At 38.0% G+C, this 9763-nt stretch overlaps 1 non-coding gene across 1 annotated transcript; it reads left to right on the top strand.

Annotated features, from left to right (window-relative positions):
- Positions 1-954: 954 nt before the first annotated feature.
- On the top strand, positions 955-1062 carry LOC130964369 (small nucleolar RNA R71). Its single transcript, XR_009080466.1, has one exon. It is a non-coding gene; the product is annotated as a small nucleolar RNA R71 (small nucleolar RNA).
- Positions 1063-9763: the final 8701 nt, after the last annotated feature.

The raw sequence follows: 9763 nt of genomic DNA, 5'->3' as shown, positions 1-9763 counted from the left end.
ATCCTCTTCAGAGGAAGAATACTCATCAGAGCTCATGAAAGGCAGAAGTAAGTCCAATGGAATCTCTATGGTCTCATTTTGAGCCTCAGATTCCCATGGTTCCTCATTGGGGAACTCAGTGGAGGCCAGTGGACGTCCATTGAGGTCTTCCTTAGTGGCGTTCACTGCCTCTTCCTCCTCTCCACATTCGGCCATGCTGATGGCCTTGCACTCTCCTTTTGGATTTTCTTCTGTATTGCTTGGAAGAGTACTAGGAGGGAGTTCAGCAATTTTCTTGCTCAACTGTCCCACTTGTGCCTCCAAGTTTCTAATGGAGGGCCATGTTTCAGTCATGAAACTTTGAGTGGTTTTGATTAGATCAGAGACCATGGTTGCTAAGTCAGAGTGGCTCTGCTTAGAATTCTCTGTCTGTTGCTGAGAAGATGATGGAAAAGGCTTGCCATTGCTAAACCTATTTCTTCCACCATTATTATTGTTGAAACCTTGTTGAGGTCTCTGTTGATCCTTCCATGAGAGATTTGGATGATTTCTCCATGAAGAATTATAAGTGTTTCCAAAGGGTTCTCCCATGTAATTCACCTCTTCCATTGAAGGGTTCTCAGGATCATAAGCTTCTTCTTCAGATGAAGCGTCCTTAGTACTGCCTGGTGCAGCTTGCTTTCCAGACAGACTTTAAGAAATCAAATTGACTTGCTGAGTCAATATTTTATTCTGAGCCAATATGGCATTCAGAGTATCAATCTCAAGAACTCCTTTCTTCTGATTTGTCCCATTGTTCACAGGATTCCTTTCAGAAGTGTACATGAATTGGTTATTTGCAACCATTTCAATTAGTTCTTGAGCTTCTGTAGGCGTCTTCTTCAGATGAAGAGATCCTCCTGCAGAGCTATCCAATGACATCTTGGATAGTTCAGAGAGACCATCATAGAAAATACCTATGATGCTCCATTCAGAAAGCATATCAGAGGGACACTTTCTGATCAATTGTTTGTATCTTTCCCAAGCTTCATAGAGGGATTCTCCTTCCTTCTGTCTGAAGGTTTGGACTTCCACTCTAAGCTTACTCAATTTTTGAGGTGGAAAGAACTTTGCCAAGAAGGCATTGACTAGCTTTTCCCAAGAGTTCAGGCTTTCTTTAGGTTGTGAGTCCAACCATATCCTAGCTCTGTCTCTTACAGCAAAAGGGAATAGCATAAGTCTGTAGACCTCAGGGTCAACCCCATTGGTCTTGACAGTGTCACAGATTTGCAAGAATTCAGCTAAAAACTGATGAGGATCTTCCAATGGAAGTCCATGGAACTTGCAATTCTGTTGCATTAGAGAAACTAATTGAGACTTAAGCTCAAAGTTGTTTGCTCCAATGGCAGTGATAGAGATGCTTCTCCCATAGAAGTCGGGAGTAGGTGCAGTAAAGTCACCCAGCACCTTCCTTGCATTGTTGGCATTGTTGTTGTTTTCGGCTGCCATGGGTTCTTCTTCTTTGAAGATTTCTGTCAGGTCCTCTATAGAGAGTTGTGCCTTAGCTTCTCTTAGCTTTCGCTTCAAGGTCCTTTCAGGTTCAGGATCAGCCTCAACAAGAATGCTTTTGTCTTTGCTCCTGCTCATATGAAAGAGAAGAGAACAAGAAAATATGGAATCCTCTATGTCACAGTATAGAGATTCCTTGAGGTGTCAGAGGAACAGAAAAATAGAAGGAAGAGGTAGAAGAATTCGAACTTAGTGAGATAGAGTTCGAATTGTGCATTGAGGAGGAGTGGTACTCCATAAATAGAAGGATGTGAGAAGAGGGGAAGAAATTTTCGAAAATTAAGTAAAAGATTTTGAAAACATTTTGAAAACAAAGTAATTGATTTTTGAAAAAGATTTTGAAATTAGAAATCAAAAAGATATGATTGAAAAAATATTATTTGAAAAACAATTTAAAAAGATTTGATTTTAAAAATTAATGACTTGCCTAACAAGAAAAGATATGATTCAAACATTAAACCTTCCTCAACAGAAAAGGCAACATACTTGAAATGTTGAATCAAATCATTAATTGTTAGCAAGTACCTTTGAAAAGGGAAAGAAATTGATTTTGAAAAAGATTTGATTGAAAAGATTTGATTTGAAAAAGATTTGATTTTGAAAAACTTTGAAAACTTGGAAAAAAATTGATTTGAAAACAAAATCTTCCCTCTTGTGCCATCCTGACGTTAAACGCCCAGAATGGTGCACATTCTGGCATTTAACGCCCAATGCACTACCCTTTTTGGGCGTTAAACGCCCAACTTTTTCTGTGTAATTCCTCTGCTGCATGTTCTGAATCTTCAGTTCCCTGTACTATTGACTTGAAAATAGAACCAAGGTCAAATAAACAATGCATGCATGACACCAAACTTAAAATGAGACACTAGACTGAACAAGAAACATAAAATATTTTTGGTTTTTATGATTTTGTAATTTTTTTGGTTTTTTCGAAAATTAAGTGAAAAAGAAAATAAAGGTATCAAAATTCTTAATGAGAATTCCAAGAATCATGCAATGTTAGTCTAAAGCTTCAGTCTAAAGGAATTAGACATGAATAGCCAAACCTCAGCAGGACATTGCATTCAAGAGCTAAATTGATGATAATCAATCAGCTTTGGTGATGATAAGAACATCACCTTGAAACACTAGAATTCATTCTTAAGAACTCTGAAAAATACCTAATCTAAGCAACAAGATGAACCGTCAGTTGTCCATACTCGAAACAATCCCCGGCAACGGCGCCAAAAACATGGTGCACGTAATTGTGATCACTTCTTTTCACAACTCAAATAATCCCTAGTAATGGCCCCAAGGACTTGGTGCTCAATACCATGGCATAAACACAACTTCGCACAACTAACCAGCAAGTGCACTGGGTCGTCCAAGTAATAAACCTTACGCAAGTAAGGGTCGATCCCACGGAGATTGTTGGTATGAAGCAAACTATGATCACCTTGTAAATCTTAGTCAGGCAGACTCAGATGGTTATAGATGAAATATGAATAAAAGATAAAGATAGAGATACTTATGCAATTTATTGGTAAGAACTTCAGATAAGTGAATGGAGATGCTTTGTCCCTTCCGTCTCTCTGCTTTCCTACTATCTTCATCCAATCCTTCTTACTCCTTTCCATGGCAAGCTTATGCAAAGGTTTCACCGTTGTTAGTGGCTACCTCCCATCCTCTCAGTGGAAATGTTCAACGCACCCTGTCACGGCACGGCTATCTAGCTGTCGGTTCTCGATCATGTCGGAATAGAATCCAGTGATTCTTTTGCGTCTGTCACTAACGCCCCACAATCGCGAGTTTGAAGCACGTCACAGTCATTCAATCATTGAATCCTACTCAGAATACCACAGATAAGGTTTAGACCTTCCGGATTCTCTTGAATGCCGCCATCAGTTCTAGCCTATACCACGAAGACTCTGATCTCACGGAATGGCTGGCTCAGTTGTCAGGCGAGCGCTCGGTTGTCAGGCGATCAACCATGCATCGTGTATCAGGAATCCAAGAGATAAACATTAGAGCCTTGTTGCTTGTAGAACGACAGTGGTTGTCAATCACGTGTTCATAAGTGAGAATGATGATGAGCGTCACATAATCATCACATTCATCAAGTTCTTGAGTGCGAATGAATATCTTGGAATAAGAACAAGCTGAATTGAATAGAAGAACAATAGTAATTGCATTAATACTCGAGGTACAGCAGAGCTCCACACCTTAATCTATGGTGTGTAGAAACTCCACCATTGAAAATACATAAGAACAAAAGTGATCATTGGCTTCGGTCCCAGAGAGGGAACCAGAAAAACCAAGATGAAAATATAATAGTAAAAGGTCCTACTTATAGGGAACTAGTAGCTTAAGAATTACAAAGATGAGTAAATGACATAAAAATCTACTTCCGGGCCCACTTGGTGTGTGCTTGGGCTGAGCATTGAAGCATTTTCGTGTAGAGACTCTTCTTGGAGTTAAACGCCAGCTTTTGTGCCAGTTTGGGCGTTTAACTCCCACTTTGGTGCCAGTTCCGGCGTTTAACGCTGGGAATTCTAAAGGTGACTTTGAACGCCAGTTTGTGCCATCAAATCTTGGGCAAAGTATGAACTATCATATATTGCTGGAAAGCCCAGGATGTCTACTTTCCAACGCCGTTGAGAACGCGCTAATTGAGCTTCTGTAGCTCCAAAAAATCCACTTCGAGTGCAGGGAGGTCAGAATCCAACAGCATCTGCAGTCCTTTTCAGTCTCTGAATCAGATTTTTGCTCAGGTCCCTCAATTTCAGCCAGAAAATACCTGAAATCACAGAAAAACACACAAACTCATAGTAAAGTCCAGAAAAGTGAATTTTATCTAAAAACTAATAAAAATATACTAAAAACTAACTAAATCCTACTAAAAACATACTAAAAACAATGCCAAAAAGCGTATAAATTATCCGCTCATCACTTAGCATGAGGACATGCTAATGTTTAAGTGTGGAGAAGTTGATAAACCCATATTTCATGGTTTATCTTGTGCTCAATTGAGTGGTTTTTATCAACTTTTTACCCATTTATTCATACTAATCGCATGTTTTACATTTTCCTTCCTGATTTTGTGCTATGATTGAAAAATGCTTCTTTGATCTTATATTTACTTATTATTAATCCTCTCTTTACCATTAGATACCTTGATATGTGTGTTAAGTGTTTTCAGATATTATAGGGCAGGAATGTCTTGGAGGATGGAAAGGAAGCATGCAAAAGTGGAAGGAATACAAGAAGTTGAAGAAGTTGCAAAGCTGTCAACTTGACCCTCTCACACTAAAACGACCATAACTTGAGCTACAGAGATCCAAATGATGCGGTTCCAGTTGCGTTGGAAAGCTAACGTCTGGGACTTCGATTTGATTTATAATATGCCATAGTGTCCCTGACGCTAGGTGACGCGACCGCGTGCCCCATGCGGCCGCGTCACAGTGGCAAAAATCAGCGTGTTTGAATTCGCAACCAGCGAATTCTGGGCTGTTTCTGACCCAGTTCTCGGCCCAGAAAACACAGATTAGAGGCTATAAAGTGGGGGAATGCATCCATTTAGAGGAGGCTCTCATAATTCACCTTTCATATTTTTAGATATAGTTTTTAGTGACAGAGGTTCTCTCCTCTCTCTCTTAGGAGTAGGATTAGAATCAGGATTAGGATTTTGGACTTCTCTTTGTTTTAGGAGTGACTCTCAATTCCAGGTTCTTTGTATTTATTTATTTTTCAATGTTCCATGTTTAGATTGATCTCCTTAATTAATGTTATTTGAGATATTTCAGATTGATGATTGCTGTCTTTTATTTATATAAATAATTTGGATTTTCCTGTTTCCCTTTTGGCTTTGGTTGGATAATTGGTGACTCTAGAGTTGTCAAACTCATTGTTGATTGAAAATTGGATTTCCTCATTTCATTAATTCATATTTCAATAACTCTGGCCTTTCCCAAGGAAAGACTAGGACTTGAGGAATCAGAATTAATTTATCCACTTAACTTACCTTCATAGTTAGAGGTTAGCAAAGTGGGAGAAAAATTCAATTCTCATCACAATTGATAAGGATAACTGGGATATGACTTTCAGTTCTTACACCTTGCCAAGAGTTTATTTTACAGTCATTCATTTACTATTATTGCTTTGAAAATATACCTGTGCCCATTGCCCAACTAACCTTTTACCTTAATCCAAAACCCCAAACACACTTTTTCATAACCAATAATAAGAACATACATCCCTGCAATTCCTTGAGAAGACGACCAGAGGTTTAAATACTTCGGTTATCAATTTATTTAGGGGTTTGTTACTTGTGACAACCAAAACGTTTGTACGAAGGGATTTCTGTCGGTTTAGAGACTATATCTAAAATGCGACTGTTTTTATGAAATTCTTTACTGGCAAAAATCCTAACGTCAGTTCTTCAAGAAGAAAGCGCCACCATCACTAAGGTGGACTCATTCCTTGTTCTTATTTTTTCGGTTTTTATGCTATATGTGTGTTTATGTTTTGTGTCTCTACCTCGTGATCATTAGTATTGAGTAACTATGTCTTAAGGCTATAAATAATTCCATAAATCCTTCACCTCTCTTAAATGAAAAATGTTTCTAATTCAAAAGAACAAGAAGTACATGAATTTTGAAATTATCCTTGAATTTAGTTTAGTTATATTGATGTGGTGACAATACTTTTTGTTTTCTGAATGAATGCTTGAACAGTGCACATTTTTGATCTTGTTGTTTATGAATGTTAAAATTGTTGGCTCATGAAAGAAAGATGAACAAAGAGAATGTTATTGACAATCTGAAAAATCATGAAAATTGATTCTTGAAGCAAGAAAAAGCAGTGAAAAAAGGAGAAAGTGAGATGCCAAAACTGTTCAGAAGCAAAAAGCTACAAGTCCCGCCGCTCATCTAATTAGAATTAATATTCATTGATATTTTGGGATTTATAGTATATTCTCTTCTTTTTATCCTAATTGATTTTCAATTGCTTGGGGACAAGCAACAATTTAAGTTTGGTGTTGTGATGAGCGGATAATTTATACGCTTTTTGGCATTGTTCTTAGGTAGTTTTTAATAGGATATAGTTACTTTTAGGGATGTTTTCATTAGTTTTTATGCTAAATTCATATTTTTGGACTTTACTATAAGTTTGTGTATTTTCTGTGATTTCAGGTATTTTCTGGCTGAAATTGAGGGACCTGGGCAAAACTCTGATAAAAGGCTGACAAAGGACTGCTGATGCTGTTGGATTCTGACCTCCCTGCACTCGAAATGGATTTTCTGGAGCTACAGAACTTCAAATGGTGCGCTCTCAATGGTGTTGGAAAGTAGACATCCAGAGCTTTCCAGCAATATATAATAGTTTATACTTTATTCGAGATTAGATGACGTAAACTGGCGCTCAATGCCAGTTCCATGCTGCATTCTAGAGTCAAACGCCAGAAACACGTCACGAACCAGAGTTGAATGCCAAAAACACGTTACAACTTGGCGTTCAACTCCAAAAGAAGCCTCTGCACGTGTAAAGCTAGAGTTCAGCCCAAGCACACACCAAGTGGGCCCCGGAAGTGGATTTCTGCATCAATTACTTACTTTTGTAAACCCTAGTAGCTAGTCTAGTATAAATAGGACATTTTATTATTGTATTAGAGATCCTGGATTGTATTTTTGATTCTGTGATCACGTTTTGGAGGCTGGCCATTCGGCCATGCCTGAACCTTCATCACTTATGTATTTTCAACGGTGGAGTTTCTACACACCATAGATTAAGGGTCTGGAGCTCTGCTGTACCTCGAGTTTTAATGCAATTACTACTATCTTTTATTCAAATTCAATCTTATTTCTGTTCTAAGATACTATTCGTACTTCAACCTGATGGATGTGATGATCCGTGACACTCATCATCATCCGTCCCTATGAACGCATGCCTGATAACCACTTCCGTTCTACAAGCGAAAGCTAGAGTGTGAATCTCTTGGATTCTTGATGCACGACGCATGGTTGCCCTCGGCTGACAACCGAGCCTTCCATTCCGTTAGATCAGAGTCTTCGTGGTATAAGCTGGAATTGATGGCGGTATTCATGAGAATCTGGAAAGTCTAAACCTTGTCTGTGGTATTCCGAGTAGGATTCCGGGATTGAATGACTGTGACGAGCTTCAAACTCACGATTGTTGGGCGTGATGACAAACGCAAAAGAATCAAGGAATTCTATTCTGACATGATCGAGAACCGACAGATGATTAGCTGTGTCGTGACAGAGCATTTGGACCTTTTTCACTGAGAGGATGGGATGTAGCCATTGACAACGGTGATGCCCTACATACAGCTTGCCATGGAAAGGAGTAAGAAGGATTTGATGAAGGCAGTAGGAAAGCAGAGATTTAGAAGGAGTGCAGCATCTTTATACGCCTATCTGAAATTTCCATCGATAATCTACATAAGTATTTCTATCTTTATTTTCTGTTTATTTATTATTATTATTCGAAAACTCCATAACCATTTATTATCCGCCTTACTGAGATTTACAAGATGACCATAGCTTGCTTCATACCAACAATCTCCATGGGATCGACCCTTACTCACATAAGGTTTATTACTTGGACGACCCAATGCACTTGCTGGTTAGTTGTGCGAGGTTGTGAAGAAAGTGCTGACTTAGTAAATGCGCACACCAAGTTGAATGCCATTATAAGAGATCACAATTTCGTGCACCAGTTTTCCATAGCCATTTAGAAAGCTTCATTTAGAATCCTGTACATCCAAAAAAGCTCTTCCGAATGCAATGAGGTTAGATCCAGACAGCATCTGCAGTGCTTTCTTTGTCTCTGAATCAGACTTTTGCTCTAGCTCCTCAATTTCAGCTAGAAAATACCTGAAATTGCACAAAAACACAGAAACTCATAGTGAAATCCGAAAATGTGAATTTAACACTAAAACCTATAAAAACTTAATTAAAAGTAAGCAAAACATACTAAAAACTATTTGGAAATGATGCCAAAAAGCGTATAAAATATTCGCTCATCACAACACCAAACTTAAACTGTTGCTTGTCCCCAAGAAACTAAATATGCAGTAGGATAAAAAGAGAAGTAAGATACAAATAAATTTCAAAGTTTCTAATGAAGCTCAGTTTTAATTAGATGAGTGGGACTTAGTAGCTTTTTGCTTCTGAATAGTTTTGGCATCTCACTATCTATTGAAACTCAGAAGTGTTGGCCTCTTTAGGAACTTAGAATCCAGATGATATTATTGACTCTCCTAATTCAGTTCTTTTTTTATTCTTGAACACAGCTTTCAGAGTCTTGGCCGTGACCCTAAGCACTTTGTTTTCCAGTATTACCATCGGATACATAAATACCACAGACACTTTAACTGGGTGAACCCTTTTGGATTGTGATTCAGCTTTGCTAGAATCCCCAGATAGTGGTGTCCAGAGTTCTTAAGCACACTCTTTTTGCTTTGGATCACAACTTTAACCACTCAGTCTCAAGCTTTTCACCTGACACCTTCACGCCACAAACACATGGTTAAGGACAACTTGGTTGAGCCGCTTAGGCCAGGATTTTATTCCTTTAGGCCCTCCTAACCACTGATGCTCAAAGTCTTGGATCCTTTTACCCTTGCCTTTTGGTTTAAAGGGTTACTGGCTTTTTCAATCTGCCCTCTTTTTCCTGCATTTTTGGGTAGTATTGGATTTTTCTCTTTATTTTTTTGCCATTTTTTTTCTTTTTCGCATGCATATGTAATTTTTTTTCTTTTGCAACATGCTTTTCTTTCTTTTTCTTTTTGCTGCTTTTTCTTGCTTCAATAATCAATTTTTGAATTTTTCAGATTATGAATAATACTTTTCCTTTTTCATCATTCTTTCAAGAGCCAACATTCTAAAATTCCAACTTCAAATATGCATTATTTATTCATACATTCAAAAAATACCTGAAATTGCACAAAAACACAAAAACTCATTGTAGAATCCAAAAATATGAATTTAACACTAAAACCTATAAAAACCTAATAAAACTAAACAAAACATACTAAAAACTATATGAAAATGATGCCAAAAAACATAAAATATCCGCTCATCAGGCCCTTGATGTGTTTGTTGAGTGATTTCAAGTTCACAAAGCTAATATGGATTGAAGAAGTGAGGAAAAAGCATGCAAAAGTGGAGAAATCATGAAGAAATGGAGTTTGGAGCTTTTCAGCAAGTGTGCGTAGCACAAGCATGCGTGCGTACGC

This window comes from Arachis stenosperma, chromosome 2, assembly GCF_014773155.1.
Source record: "Arachis stenosperma cultivar V10309 chromosome 2, arast.V10309.gnm1.PFL2, whole genome shotgun sequence".
Taxonomy (NCBI): Eukaryota; Viridiplantae; Streptophyta; class Magnoliopsida; order Fabales; family Fabaceae; genus Arachis; species Arachis stenosperma.
This window is presented reverse-complemented; position numbering and strand designations above follow the sequence as displayed.